The sequence below is a fragment of the Bos grunniens genome, chromosome 9 (genome assembly GCF_055505025.1).
Source record: "Bos grunniens cultivar Pamir isolate PY7600 chromosome 9, Bosgru_T2T1.0, whole genome shotgun sequence".
NCBI lineage: Eukaryota > Metazoa > Chordata > Mammalia > Artiodactyla > Bovidae > Bos > Bos grunniens.
Genome location: NC_141173.1, coordinates 92,561,277 through 92,577,248, shown reverse-complemented (window position 1 = coordinate 92,577,248; position 15,972 = coordinate 92,561,277). Strand labels below are relative to the sequence as shown.

The following is a 15,972-nucleotide window of genomic DNA, read 5'->3' as shown; positions in this document are numbered from 1 at the left end:
GCAGGAGCTGACTGGGTTTTTCCTCTTGCCTCACAGATGTCTTTATCATCTGAATATACACTCCCAGCCCCCAGGGCCATGAGAGAACTTACAAAGCAAGTTTTCAAAAATATTTATTATTTATTTGGCTATGCTGGGTCTTAGTTGTGGCATGTGGGATCTAGTTCCCTGACCAGGGATCGAACCCGAGTCCCCTGCATTGGGAGCATGGAGTCAGCCACAGGACCACTAGGGAAGCCCGTATAAAGCAATTTTGGATTCTTTGAAATAGAGGGACTTAATTTGTCACATGGTTTCGACAATTTCTTGCTTCAAGTACCATTTCCTACAACAGGATAGCATCAATTTGTGCAGAGTCCTACATGGACCTGAAATTTAACTGAGAAAGGCACCCAGTCCTGACGACTCTTGTTAACCAGCAGTGTTCTCGTGGCTACCAGCTTGCAGAGAAACCCAAGGACATGCCAGATTTACCTCCTCCAGGAGGAAGTGGTTGAGAAATCCATCTTCTTTTCATTATGATGAGGGAATGAGAAACATGCCGTCCTGAAGAAGTACTAGGGGGACTTCTGTGTCTCCCCAGCACCATCCCAAGGGCAAGGTGAACACAGCAGTGATCGACGGCAGTGGTGGAGACCTGCTGTCAGCTTATCTGTCTACCAGCTCCTGTGAAAGCAAGCCAAAGAATAAGCCATAAGTCTACGAGCCATTCATGAACTCCTTTCTGTTTTGAAAATGTAGTTCATGCATTCTAACTGTCATTATTATGACATGGATGAGGCTTCCCTCATAGCTCAGTCAGTAAAGAATCTGCCTGCAGTGCAGGAGACCGGGGTTCGATTCCTAGGTTGGGAAGATCCCCTGGAGAAGGAAATGGCAGCCCACTCCAGTATTCTTCCTGGAGAATCCCATAGACAGAGGAGTCTGGCAGGCTACAGTCCATGGGGTCGCAGGAGTTGGACACGACTTAGAGACTAAACCATCAACCATGACATGAATGCTCATTGAATACTGGCTCTTGATGATTACAATGACCTTGTCCTTGGGCATACTGGAAGCAGGACATGGCCTTCCTCCTTCCATCCTCATCTCTTCCCAATCCCAGAAATCACACAATCAATAATGGTCATCTGTTGCTAAGAACTTAAGCTGTGAACTTTCTTGGGAGATTTTTGTACTTTAATTGTAAACCTAATAATGCCTTCAAGAAGCAGAGGAATGATGCTACCCAATGGATCACAGACACTCGTAGAAGCAAGGAGGCAATCTGACTGAGGAGACCTCCCTGGAGCTCTTCAATGCTCCCAACAGGTCCACCCTGATGGTACACATTTATATGAGAAAACACTGTAGCTGTCACTAATTCCTTTCCTGGTGAGACCTTGACCTGAGCTGTTATTTAACTGCAAAGTACACTTGGTGGTAAACTGTATATATTTCCTCAGTTGCTGTGAATTCTGACTCAAGCCAATTCAGGCTAGCTTAATGAAACAAGAACCAGGAAAGCAAAAGCTTTCTGGCAGTTGCCTTGTGTACTGATGTAGAGCTTGGGCCTCCCTGGTGGCTCAGCTGGTAAAGAATCCGCTTGCAATGTGGGAGACCTGGGTTTGATCCCTGGCTTGGGAAGATCCCCTGGAGAAGGGAAAGGCTACCCACTCCAGCATTCTGGCCTGGAGAATTCCATGGACTGTGTAGTCCATGGGGTCGTAAAGAGACGCCCACGACTAAGTGACTTTCACTTTCACAGAGGGCAACTGATGCAACATGAACTCAGGGAATTCCCACATGGAGAGAAGCAGATGAGTGCTGCCCAGATGTAAAGGGAACATGAAAGGTAACCTTGAAAGGAAGATAATATGAGCTCAATGCCTGAGTTCCATATAAAATGTGAAGACATATACAGAAACCTAATGTCTTTCCTTTTCCATAACTGGACTCAACTTGGTGTACCAGCCCCCATTTCCAGTTTGCAGTTGTATTCGTTCCCGAGGGCTGCCCTGGGAAAATGTCCACACACTGGGTGGTTTTAAACAACAGAAACTTACGTCCCATGGTTCTAGGGGCTGGAAGCCTGAAATGAGTGTCCACAGGGCCAGGCCTCCATGAAGGCTCAAGGAGAGAATCTCTTTCACACTGGTAGCTTCTGGTGTTTCCAGAAATCCTCAGAGTTGCTTGGCTTGCAGATACATCACTCCCATCTCTGCCTCTGTCATCATGCGGCGTCTCTTATTGGGTCTCTGTCTCTGTTCTCCTGTATTTTTTTATTTTTTTTGCCCCACCGTATTCAGGCTTCCCAGGTAGCTCAGTGAATGGTAAAGAGTCCGCCTTCTAATGCAGGAGGCGAGTGTTCGATTCCTGGATCAGGAAGATCCCCTGGAGTAGGAAATGGCAACCCACTCCAGTGTTCTTGCCTGGAAAATTTCATGGACAGAGGAGCCTGGCGGGCTACAGTTCATGGAGCTGCAGAGAGTCAGATACAACTGAGTGACTGAGCATAGCAAGCAGGGATGGAACCTGTGTCCTCTGCAGTGGAAACCTGGAGTCCAAACCCCTGGATCACCAGAGAACTCCCCCTCTTCTCCTCTTCTTAAAGAGACATCAGTCATATTGGGTTAGGGCCGCCTCTAATGACCTCATCTCAGCTTGACTACCTCTGCAAAGACTCTCTTTCCAATAAGGGCACATTCGTAGGTACCAGCCCTTCAACACACCTTTTAAGGAGACGTGATTCAATCCAGAACAGTCATGGAAAAGGAAATCTCACCCGTCCCAAGAAATGTAGTCCCTTCCAGTTTAAAAAACCTTCCCATATTTTGTCTGTTTCAGAGTTTCCCCCGTTCTGATCCCTTTTCTTCTCTCTGGAGGAGGCTGGGCGTGGGTCGGGCCAGGTGAGAAGCAGGTTGGAGCCCGCCTGGGTGAGGCATGCTGGCCCCAGTCTTCTGCAGGTCCCTCTTGCCTGGACCTAGTGGACCTTGGTCTTTGTTGCAGATACTGCCATCCTGTCCCACCCTGGGCCCGCATTGTTAGGACTCCACAGGCTGTGTCCTCCTTCTCTCAACTGGGAGGCCTCCTGTCTGCGGGGCTGTTTTTAGCCTGGCTCTAAGCCTTGCAGACACAAAGATGAACAGACAGATTTGGGAAGGTTCCCCCCTCACCCCCCACCTCGCTTGGAACCTCTGGGGCACATGGGACTGAAGAGCTGACCTCTGTCAGTCTAGCACTGGCCTTCATTTATTTATTTTCAGTTCACTGTTCCACTCACTGGCAGGGGGCTTCCAAAAGTTTCTGTGGACTGAACCGGATGGACACACTTTGAGATCCCCAAGCTCTTATCCCTGTCTCCAGGGACAAGGCCCAACGGTCAGAGGGCAGAACCCCACCCAGCACTGCACATCCTCCCTTCATCCCAGCTCAGCCCAGGAAAGGCTGTCTCTGCTCAGTGCTTGGGGCTGGCCTTCAGGCCACCAGACATGCTTCTCATTCTACAGTTTCCTTCGGAACTGCCACCAAATCAACAGTCTCATCCTTGACTTAGGCTTCAGAATATAAAGGAACGGCTTATACTAGACCAGCCCTTGTGATGGCCAAAAAAAAAATAAAGCTAGCAGGAAATCCAGATGAAACTTTATGCACACACACTCATATGCTTCAGTTCAGTCGCTCAGTTGTCTCCGACTCTTTGCGACCCCATGAATCGCAGCACGCCAGGCCTCCCTGTCCATCACCAACTCCCGGAGTTCACTCAGACTCACGTCCATCAAGTCAGTGATGCCATCCAGCCATCTCATCCTTTGTCGTCCCCTTCTCCTCCTGCCCACAATCCCTCAAAGAATCAGAGTCTTTTCCAATGAGTCAACTCTTCACATGAGGTGGCCAAAGTACTGGAGTTTCAGCTTCAGCATCATTCCCTCCAAAGAAATCCCAGGACTGATCTCCTTCAGAATGGACTGGTTGGATCTCCTTGCAGTCCAAGGGACTCTCAAGAGTCTTCTCCAACACCACAGTTCAAAAGCATCAATTCTTCGGCACTCAGCCTTCTTCACAGTCCAACTCTCACATCCATACATGACCACAGGAAAACCATAGCCTTGACTAGACGGACCTTTGTTGGCAAAGTAATGTCTCTGCTTTTGAATATGCTATCTAGGTTGGTCATAACTTTCCTTCCAAGGAGTAAGCGTCTTTTAATTTCGTGGCTGCAGTCACCATCTGCAGTGATTTTGGAGCCCCCAAAAATAAAGTCTGACACTGTTTCCGCTGTTTCCCCATCTATTTCCCATGAAGTGATGGGACCGGATGCCATGATCTTCGTTTTATGAATGTTGAGCTTTAAGCCAACTTTTTCACTCTCCACTTTCACTTTCATCAAGAGGCTTTTGAGTTCCTCTTCACTTTCTGCCATAAGGGTGGTATCATCTGCATATCTGAGGTGATTGATATTTCTCCCGGCAATCTTGATTCCAGCTTGTGTTTCTTCCAGTCCAGCGTTTCTCATGATGTACTCTGCATATAAGTTAAATAAACAGGGTGACAATATACAGCCTTGACGTACTCCTTTTCCTATTTGGAACCAGTCTGTTGTTTCATGTCCAGTTCTAACTGTTGCTTCCTGACCTGCATACAGATTTCTCAAGAGGCATAACAGGTGGTCTGGTATTCCCATCTCTTCCAGAATTTTCCACAGTTATTGTGATTCACACAGTCAAAGGCTTTAGTATAGTCAGTCAATAAAGCAGAAATAGATGTTTTTCTGGAACCCTCTTCCTTTTTCCATGATTCAGTGGATGTTGGCAATTTGATCTCTGGTTCCTCTGCCTTTTCTAAAACCAGCTTGAACATCAGGAAGTTTTCACGTATTGCTGAAGCCTGGCTTGGAGAATTTTGAGCATTACTTTACTAGCATGTGAGATGAGTGCAATTGTGCGGTAATTTGAGCATTCTTTGGCATTGCCTTTCTTTGGGATTAGAATGAAAACTGACCTTTTCCAGTCCTGTGGCCACTGCTGAGTTTCCCAAATTTGCTGGTATATTGAGTGCAGCACTTTCACAGCATCATCTTTCAGGATTTGAAAGAGCTCAACTGGAATTCCATCCTCTCCACTAGCTTTGTTCGTAGTGATGCTTTCTAAGGCTCACTTGACTTTACATTCCAGGATGTCTGGTTCTAGGTCAGTGATCACACCATTGTGATTATCTGGGTCGTGAAGATCTTTTTTGTACAGTTCTTCTGTGTATTCTTGCCACCTCTTCTTAATATCTTCTGCTTCTGTTAGGTCCATACTATTTCTGTCCTTTATCGAGCCCATCTTTGCATGAAATGTTCCCTTGGTATCTTTAATTTTCTTGAAGAGATCTCTAGTCTTTCCCATTCTGTTGTTTTCCTCTATTTCTTTGCATTGATCGCTGAGGAAGGCTTTCTTATCTCTTCTTGCTATTCTTTGGAACTGTGCATTCAGATGCTTATATCTTTCCTTTTCTCCTTTGCTTTTCACTTCTCTTCTTTGCTTGGGAGTCATCAAAAAGCTGCCCAGACACTGAAGTCTTAAACCAAAATCCCTGAGAAAGGGGATTCTAGAGAGAGGAGCCCAGCGTTTGAATTCCTCTTCCCTTTGAGGTGTTTCCCCATCATCATTTTGACTGCCAAAACAGTCAGAGAAGTGTCTGTGATAATGGACCCCATAAGGGTCTGGCACCCAGATAAACTCTGAGGAATCAATTCAAAAAAACCCTCATTGCAATTTAAAAATAGGCAAAAGATTGAAATGTTACTATATAAAAGAAAATGTTCTAAAAGCTAATAAACATTTAGAAAAGATGCTACACCTCAGTCATCAGGGAAATAATAATAATAAAAAATAATATATAAGACCACAAAGAGACCCCACCACGTACCCTCCAAATGGCTAAAACAAAAAAGACGACAACATTGTGTTAGCAAGGATATGTATGAATCTCATAAATTGCCTGTGGGAGTGTAAATTCATATAGTCACTTTGGAAAAACTTTTTGACAGTAACCACAAAAACTGAATAGATGCCATGACCCAACAATTCTTCCCCAGTGTATACACTCAATGGAAGTGCACTTAAATGTGCACACCACTGGTATAAAAATGTTTCTGGAGTCATTATTTGAAAGAGCCCAAAGGAGAAACAACTCAAATGTCCCTCCACAGTAGAAAGGCTACATCAAGTATAGCATATTCATATTATGGAGTTACTATAATTATTACTATACAGCACGGTAAGGGAATCAATTCCTACCAGAATCTTACAAGCATACCATTGTGAGAAAGACGGCAGAAATAAATTATTAGGTACTATGTGGTTCCATTGATGTAAAGTTCAAAAATGTGTGTGTGTGTATGGCTCAGTCATTCAGTCATGTCCGACTCTGTGTGACCCCATGAACGGTAGTCCACCAGATTCTCCAGGCAAGAATGCTAGACTGGATTGCCATTTCCTCCTCGAAGGGATCTTCCTTACCCAGGGATTGAACCTGTGTCTCCTGCATTGGCTGGCTAGCGGTTACTTGTGGTGACTATGTCGGGGGTCAGGGTGGGGAGGGCAGCAGGGAGGGAAATATTATGGTTATGTTCTGTTTCTTAAAGAGGACTGTGGTTACACAGGTGTGTTTATTTGAGTAAACCCACAAAACTGTAACATGTGTTCAGTGCATTTTGCTGTATTTATGCAATTGTAATAAAAATATCATTAAAACAAACATTTCTCAGATAGACTCCTGACACTGAAATGTAGAGCTATCACTCCTCGTACATTTCATCTTTGTGTTAAATGGGATATAAACTTTATTAAGATTGGAATTGCTTTTTAGGTCTAATAATTCGACTAGGTAATATTTGCCTTCAGGCAAGGTCTGCTCAAGTTGATCACTCAAATCACTTCACCTGGTTGAGCTCAGCTCCAGACTTTGCTTGTTTTAATTAGGTCAGTCAGTTCAGTCGCTCAGTCGTGTCTGACTCTGTGACCCCATGGACTGCAACACGCCAGGCTTCCCTGTCCATCACCATCTCCCGGAGTTCATTCAAACTCATGTCCATCACATTGGTGATGCCATCCAGCCATCTCATCCTGTGTCATCCCCTTCTCCTCCTGACTTCAATCTTTCCTGGCATCAGGGTCTTTTCCAATGAGTTGGTTCTTTGCATCAGGTGCCCAAAGTACTGGACTTTCAGCTTCAGCATCAGTCCTTCCAATGAATATTCAGGACTGATTTCCTTTAGGATCTCCTTGCAGTCCAAGGGACTCTCAAGAGTCTTCTCCAACACCACAGTTCAAAAGCATCGATTCTTTGGTGCTCAGCTTTCTTTATGGTCTAACTCTCACATCCATACATGACCACTGGAAAAACCATAGCTTTAACTAGATGGACCTTTGTTGGCAAAGTAATGTCTCTGTTAATATGCTGTCTAGGTTTGTCATAGCTTTTGTCCCAAGGAGTAAGCGTCTTTTAATTTCATGGCTGCAATCACCATCTGCAGTGATTTTGGAGCCCAAGAAAATAAACTCTCTCACTGTTTCCATTGTTTCCCTATCTATTTGTCATGAAGTGATGGGACCAGATGCCATGATCTTAGTTTTCTGAATGTTGAGTTTTTAAGCCAAGTTTTTCACTCTCCTCTTTCAGTTTCATCAAGAGACTTTTTAGTTCCTCTTCACTTTCTGCCATTAAAAGTAGTGTCACCTGCATATCTGAGATATTGATATTTCTCCCGGCAATCTTGATTCCAGCTTATGCTTCATCCAGCCTAGCATTTCTCATGATGTACTCTACATATAAGTTAAATAAGCAGGGTGACAATATGCAGCCTTGATGTACTCCTTTCCCAATTTGGGACCAGTCTGTTGTTCCATATCCAGTTCTAATTGTTGCTTCTTGACCTGCATACAGATTTCTCAGGAGGAAGGTAAGGTGGTCTGGTATTCCCATCTCTTTAAGAATTTCCCACAATTTCTAGGTTAGCTGAATATTTTTAATATAAGAACTTGTTACATTCCATGGAAATAACCTAAGTGTCCATCAGCAGAGGAATGGATAGAGAAGTTGTGATATATATACACAATAGAATACTACTCAGCTATAAAAAACAAAGAATGAAATAATGCCATTTGCAGCAACATGAATGGACCTAGAGATTATCATACTAGGTGGAGTACGTCAGAGAGAGAGAGAGATAAATATATCAAATTCCTTAATCGTGAAATCTAAAAAAATGATACAGGGACGTCCCGAGGGGTCCAGTGGCTACAACCCTGAGCTCTCAATGCAGGGGGCCAGGATTTGGTCCCTGGTCAGGGCACTAGATTCCACTTGCCACAACTAAAGATCCCACGTGCAGCAACTAAGACCAGATGTAGCCAAATACAGAAATACAAAAAAAAATTTTTTTAATGACACAAATAAACTTATTTACAACCCAGAAACAGACTCATAGATAGAGAAAAGAAACTGATGGTTATGGAAGAGGAAGGAGAGGAGGGATAGAGTAGGTATAGGGATTAATAAATGCACATAAAATAGATAAACAACAAGGATTTATTGTCTAACACAGGGGATTATATTTTCTATCTTATAATAAACAATAATGGGCTTCCCTGATGGCTCAGATAGTAAAGAATATGCCTGCGGTGCGGGAGACCTGGGTTTGATCCCTGGGTTGGGAAGATCCCCTGGAGGAGGACATGGCAACCCACTCCAGTATTCTTGCCTGGAGAATCCCATGGGCAGAGGAGCCCAGCAGGCTACAGTCTGTGGGGTCACAAAGAGTCAGACACGACGGAGAGACTGACAATAAACTATAATGGAAAAGAATAAAGAAGCTACAGGTACAAACATGTATAAATGTGTAGCTGAATCATGGTACTGGACACCGGAAACTAACACAGCATCGCGAATCAATGATACTTCAGTATAAATAAATACACAAAATTAAAAAAAAAAAAGAACTTGTCACAATCAAGTGACTGAAGGCTTCCAGACACAAACCTGTCAGCACACCACCCTGACTCCCTGGCAAGGAGACATGGCAGAGCTGGGTGGCGCTGCGGTGGGGCCGCAGTCCCGGGGCGGTGGGGTGTAGAAGGGCACCAGCACCTACAGCCGTGCTTGTTGCGGAGCATGGGTTCTCGGGTGTCCAGGCTCAGGAGTTGGGGTGCACGGGCTTAGTTGCTCTGTGGCCTGGGCGGGGGGATCTTCCCAGGCTAGAGATCGAATTGTGTCCCCTGTGCTGTACTATCCACTGTGATATGGGGGAGACCAGGAGGTAATTTTCAAAGTAAAAAGAAGTGGCCCACCCCAGCTTTTGAGAGGTGCCCTGCACAGGGCTTGGAGCCGGGGCCCCCGACCTTCTCTGTGGAGTGTGAAGTGTTCACAGTCTTCCAGTACCTAAATGCTCATCTGTCTCCCGCACATGTGTTTTGATTCTTTCTCCAGCAGCCCAGTTTTAGTCCCTTTGGAAAAAGCTTCCTCAAGTATATGAAATTAGCTCTTTACCACAAAGGAAGAAAGCATCAGAAAAGACCACTCAGGATTTCCATTTCACAGAAAGCTTTCTGAAAGGCCTGAAATCAGAGGCAGGAAGCAGGCGTGATACTGGGCACCAGGAGCACCGTGAGCCCAGGTGCCGCCCACCCAGGAAGCAGGCGTGATACTGGGCACCAGGAGCACCGTGAGCCCGGGTGCCGCCCACCCAGCATCTCGGGGCCCAGAGAGGCTGAAAGCTGTGCTGTTTCTTCCTCTGAGACACAACAGCTTGTCTCTTGAAGCCGCCATGAATTCAGGTTTCTGCTGACCTTCTGGGGAAAACGCTACAGGAGACCTGCCCCTCTGTCTGGCTGTCACATGTGTGGTTTCAGTTCAGTTCAGTCACTCAGTTGTGTCCGACTCTTTGCAAACCCATGAACCGCAGCATGCCAGGCTTCCCTGTCCGTCACCAACTCCCGGAGTTCACCCAAACCCATGTCCGTGGAGTCGGTGATGCCATCCAACCCTCTCATCCTCTGTCGTCCCCTTCTCCTCCTGCCCTCAATCTTTCCCAGCATCAGAGTCTTCAAATGAGTCAGCTCTTTGCATCAGGTGGCCAAAGCTGAAGCATCAGCTTCAACATCAGTCCTTCCAATGAACACCCAGGACTGATCTCCTTTAGGATGTGCAGTTTAGCACACCTCAAACTCTCCCCACAAGGTCTTGGGGTGCGACTTGATGCAAACAAAGAAGCCAATACAATTCTTCCGGTTGTCTTCATTTAGTCCTCAGGACGGATGAGAGCAGGGCGGTTCTCTGGTGGCTCAGTGGTAAAGGATCCGCCTGCCAATGCAGGAGACACGGGTTTAATCCCTGACCCGGGAAGATCCCACAGGCGGTGGGGCCACTAAGCTGTGTGCAGCACAACTTAGTGAGCCTGTGTTGTAGAGCCCGTGAGCCGCAACCACTGAGCCCACTGAAGCCTGTGTGCCCTGGAGCCCGCGCTTCCTAACAAGGGAAGTCACCACAATGAGAAGCCCACACGCGGCAACTGGAGAGAGAGCCCACCCAGCAACAAAGGCCCAGGACAACCAAAAGTAAAAGAAAGTAATAAATAAAATTATATATTAAAAAAACAAAACAGATGAGACCAGTCCTACTGGGCTTCATCTGCTCTCATGTCTCGAGGGTGGGCTGCAGGCTGCTTGCTTAATAAATCCTGCCTGTTTGAAAAACACAATAAAGACAGGTGAGCGTCTCAGTGATGGGGAATGATCTTTCCAAACTTGATCTTTCCAAGATCAAGAAGGATCTTTCCAAACTGAGAAGGAGGAATGGCAGAGAAGGCCCCTCTCAGACCTAAGGTCAGGGGAAAGGGCCTTATGACACCCGTGACCTCTTCACACGAGACAAGGGAAGCATCCTTCAGTGGCTTCTCCAAGGGCAGGAGTGGAGGGAGAAAATTTGCATCATTTTTATGGTGACTCACCTATAAACCTTAATTAAAAATCTGTTCATAATGCAATACTGTCAACCAACTCCACTTGAATAAGACACATTTTTTGAAATCTCTTCAAATTGTGTAAAATGGCCAATAGTTGAAGAAAGCAACCTCATGACAGAGTCCTCTCCTGAATATAAAATAGATCACAAAGATAAGTGCAAATACCCTTTTTCCTCTTAAATCCAAGATGTAGGCAGAAGCTCATAAATCCAGGTACCCTCTTAGTTGAAGGGCTTCGCTAGTGGCTCAGATGGTAAAGAACCCACCTGTAATGCAGGTGACACAGGTCTGATCCCTGGGCTTGGAAGATCCTCTAGAGAAGGAAAGGGCTACCCACTGCAGTATTCCTGCCTGGAAAATCCCATGGATGGAGGAGCCTGGTGGGCTACAGTCCATGGGGTTGCAAAGAGTCAGACATGACTGAGCGACTAACTCTTAATTTAAACATTTAAATCATACCTACGGAGTGAGGAGAATTTCTGAACTCCAATGACCCACTGCAGTACTCTTGCCTCTAGGAGTGCATGGACAGAGGAGCCTGGCGGGCTGCAGGCCACGGGGTTGAAGAGTCGGACACGACCGAGCGACTTTCACTTCACTTCAGTGACCCTTCCATGAATTTTATCATGAAAAGCCTTCCAATATAATTAGGGGGAGATTAGTTTGAAATAGTCTTTTTAAAGGAAGGTTCTTCATCTATCACTCTATAAAGATTTATTGCCATTCTCTGAAAGATAACAAAAATAGAAAACAAATCAGCATACAGTTATTATCTGTTATATAAGAGGTGTTATTAATATAAAATGAGCATAAGCACCTCTGTCACTAAAGATTCAAAAACCTTAAAGAACCCACCTGTCTTCCCTTCTTCCCAGGGAACATTATAGAGGATGGGACAGCACATACAATGATACAACTGTGGGTTTTGTTTGTTTACTCACATGGACAGGAGTAATATATGACTGTATAGGGTTTGTCTTTCAAAAATTTAAGTTTCAAATGTAAGCAATTCAGTTTAGTCGCTCAGTTGTGTCTGACTCTTTGCGACCCCATGAATCGCAGCACACCAGGCCTCCCTGTCCATCACCAACTCCCGGAGTTCACTCAGACTCACGTCCATCGAGTCAGTGATACCATCCAGCCATCTCACCCTCTGTCGTCCCCTTCTCCTCTTGCCCCCAATCCCTCCCAGCATCAGAGTCTTTTCCAATGAGTCAACTCTTCGCATGAGGTGGCCAAAGTACTGGAGTTTCAGCTTTAGCATCATTCCTTCCAAAGAAATCCCAGGGCTGATCTCCTTCAGAATGGACTGGTTGGATCTCCTTGCAGTCCAAGGGACTCTCAAGAGTCTTCTCCAACACCACAGTTCAAAAGCATCAATTCTTTGGTGCTCAGCTTTCTTCACAGTCCAACTCTCACATCCATACATGACCACTGGAAAAACCATAGCTTAGATATAGCTCAAAAAAAAAAAAAAAAAAAATACCCTTGTCTTTTTTTGTTTTTTGGTCATTATGTTTTTAACAATTTTTCTACATTATCCTTTCAGGAGAAGGAACTTTAAATTGAAAAGGTATCAATGAACTATTTGGGTTCAAATGTACTGATTTTAGTAGAGGGAAAACCATATGAGGTCAGACTGTTCATGTCCACGTGCTCAACATACAGCCTTGTCCTGGAATATACTGGATGCTCCTTAAGTGTTACATAAGTGGATGAATGACTTAAAGATGATGAATTCAATCACTATATAACAGAAGAAAAAAGAATATTATTCAGTAGAAGAAGGAAGACAAGAGAAAACAATTAAAATTAGAGTCTGAACGTTTACTTGACCTGTTTCTGCTGTGCTAATTTTTTTCTTTGTCTCTGCCTTTAATCTCCTGGTGACCAGTATTTGCATCACACATGGGAGGGTGCATGGATGGGAAAGGGTAAAAGTACTAGCCGCCACTGCAGACACCTATTTTGTTGTTGTTGTTCAGTCACTCAGTCATGTCTGACTCTTTGTGACCCCACGGACTGCAGCACACCAGGCCTTCTGGTCCATCACCAACTACCAGAGCTTGCTCAAACCCATGTCCATTCAGTCAGTGATGCCATCCAGCCATCTCATTCTCTGGCGTCCCCTTCTCCTCCTGCCTGCAATCTTTCCCAGCATCAGAGTGTTTTCCAGTGAGTCATTTCTTTACATCAGGTGGCCAAAGTATTGGAGTTTCAGCTTCAGGTACCTACTTAGTTTGTTGATATTAGTAAAAAAGAAGAAAGAAAATGTGCTTAAAGATCATGAAGACCAGCTTTTCATTTTGCAGATGAGGAAAGCAAGAAATCAAATGACTTGACTAAGGTCATAGGCATAGCCAGCTAAATGTAAGGAGTATCATTTTATTATTTATTGCTTTGGGGGGAGGGGCTATATGATGCTAAATAAACTTATCATAGACCTGCCTGATATCAGCTCCCCATCCCCAAATATTGGATGGAGTTTCTTTGGTTTGACCAATCCACTGATTGTTTTTACGTTGATTTTGATAAGAATGCTAGGAAAATAATGTTCTTAAAACTTTACTTTGCACAAAAATGACTGGGGCAATGCCTGTTAGAAATGGATTTCTAAAACTCTCAGAGTTAGAGAACGAACTTAATGGTTGCCAGGGGGAAGGGATAGATAGGGAGTTTGGGAAGGTCATGTACGCACTGCTATATTTAAAATGGATAACCAACAAAGACCTATTGTATAGCACATGGAACTCGGCTCAATGTTATGTGCCACCTGGATGGGAGCAGGGGTTTGGGGGAGAATGGATACATGTATATGTATGGCTGAGTCCCTTCGCTGTTCACTTGAAACTATAATATTGTTAATTAGCTATACCCCAATGGAAAATGTTTTTGGTGTTTAAAAAAAATTAAAATAAAAAAAAGAAAAGAAATGCATCTTTCTGATCCTGAACTCCTGAGAGTCTAATTCTGTGGATCTGGAGTGAGGCTAAAGAATCTGAATTTTAACAAACACATCCATGTGACTTGGATGCAAAAAATTACTTTGAGAAGCACCGTTCTCAAGAGCCTGAGGTCAGTCAAGACCCGCCTCTCAGCAACAGCCATGGAAAGCCCCCCTCTGACGGATTTACAGAGCTGCTGAAATGAAGTTTGACATGTGGGAGAAACGTGTAAATCGTGCTTTGAAGAACACTGCTATGTCATCACTATTAGAGATATATATTCAGTTATATACAACTGTATGTTGGTGACAAGGTCTATATTCAAAGTCATTTCTTTTTCTTAACTAACTGATACTTTGTGAATGTCAAGTTCACTCCTCAAGACCAAGCTAAATGCCATGCTCTTAACATAGAAAGACCAAGAGGCACCGAAAGCTGTCAGGAGCTCCATGAGGAAAGAGGCCAGGCTGGTCCAGCGGCGCTCACAATTGTACCCCTTGCACCTCTCACATGCTCTGCACATAATAGGTATGTGATAAATATATATTTATAAATCAATCCAACAGAAGGGGAATATGAAATAGTATGAATATTTGCATAATTCTTCTGTATAAGTGACTACTTGTGATAATACAATTGGTTGGTCTCTTACTGGAAAAATAATTCATCAAGAGGAAGGGGATATAATATATACATACGGCTGATTCACACTGTTGAACAGCAGAAACAAGCACAGCATTGTAAAGCAATTATGGGGCTTCCCAGGTGGTGGTAGTGGTAAAAAACCCACCCGCCAACACAGGAGACACAAACTTGGGTTCCATCCCTGGGCTGGGAAGATCCCTGAAGGAGGGCATGGCGACCACTCCCTTATTCTTGCCTGGAGAATCCCATGGACAGAGGTGCCTGCTGGGCTATGGTCCATAGGGTCGCAGGGAGTCAGACATGACTAAAGTGACTTAGCACACACACAAGTAAAGCAATTATACTCCAATTTAAAAATAAATTTTTAAAAAACTATTCACATGTTTAAAAAAAATAAAGAAAAATAATTCATACGTTTAAGAAGGCGTCAACTGCAAGTCTGGGAGGAAATGGATGGCAAGAAACCCAAAGCTTGAGGAGAAAATCAGACCTTTTTTCCATGGATCAGTCTCTGTTTCTGATTCCCTAAAGTTTCCATTACTCCAAACCACAAGTTTTTGCAAGGCTCAGTGTATTTTAATTAAACCCCAGTGATGAACACAGACTTTCCAAACTCCGTCCTGGTTTGCACCGTCCAGCTTCAAAGCCGGGTTGAAAGAAAACAGTGAGGGGGTCTGATGCTCAACAAGGCCTTGGAAGCGTGCGTTGCCCTTGCCCAGAACAGAGCCACCGAAGAGTGGCATGGACAATTACCCTGAGTGCACAGAATGGCACTTAATGATCATTTCCTTGCCTTCTGGGATTGGCGTTTGGTTCTTTATTCGCCTGGTCTGTGTTCACAGAGTAAAACTCTTGTCTGTGTGACTCAGGCCATGAAAATGCTTGACTTGGCAACCCACGTGGGTATTCCCACATGGGCCTCAGCCCAGCGCCCGGGGAAGGGAGAAGGCCGGCCCTTGCATCCTTCCCCAGTGCCATCTGTGATGTCCCCGCGGCCCCTGCCAGCAGCCACAGTGGAGGGAGGCTGCTAGGGGAGGCTGTGTCCCGAGTTAAACTCTGCTCAGAGAGGCGGGTTCACAAAACCACACGGGACCCACGGGGAGACTGCTTTCTTTCTCCCTTCTTCCTTTTCCTTTCTTCTTTTCTTGATCTTTCCCTTCCTCTCTCCCCTCCTGTGCCCTCCTTCTTTCTCTGCAGGTCTCTCTTTTTATTTTTTAATTTTTATTTGAAAGAAAAAAATGTTTTTTGGCCTCACCTCACAGTATGCAGCATCTTAGTTCCCCAACCTAGGACTGAACCCGGAGCCCTAAGCCATGGAAGAAGAGTCCTAACTACTGGATCGTCAGGGAAATCCCTCTCTGTGGGTCTCTTGTGAAAAGAAAAGGCTCAAAAATC

General features: G+C 44.8%; 1 protein-coding gene across 6 annotated transcripts in view; it reads right to left on the bottom strand.

The window, feature by feature from the left end:
- The window catches only part of SCAF8 (SR-related CTD associated factor 8), a 216,893-nt gene that overhangs the window by 3,450 nt on the left and 197,471 nt on the right, over positions 1-15,972 (bottom strand). For 2 of the 6 annotated variants that reach the window (XM_086318484.1, XM_086318483.1), the window contains 2 exons: positions 11,447-11,714; positions 475-666 (listed from right to left, as the gene is read on the bottom strand). The gene's annotated coding sequence lies outside the window, so the exon portion shown is untranslated. Of the gene's footprint in view, positions 1-474; positions 667-11,446; positions 13,219-15,972 lie in introns of all 6 variants that reach the window. The other 4 variants (XM_086318482.1, XM_086318485.1, XM_086318480.1 and 1 more) reach the window with 3 other exon arrangements.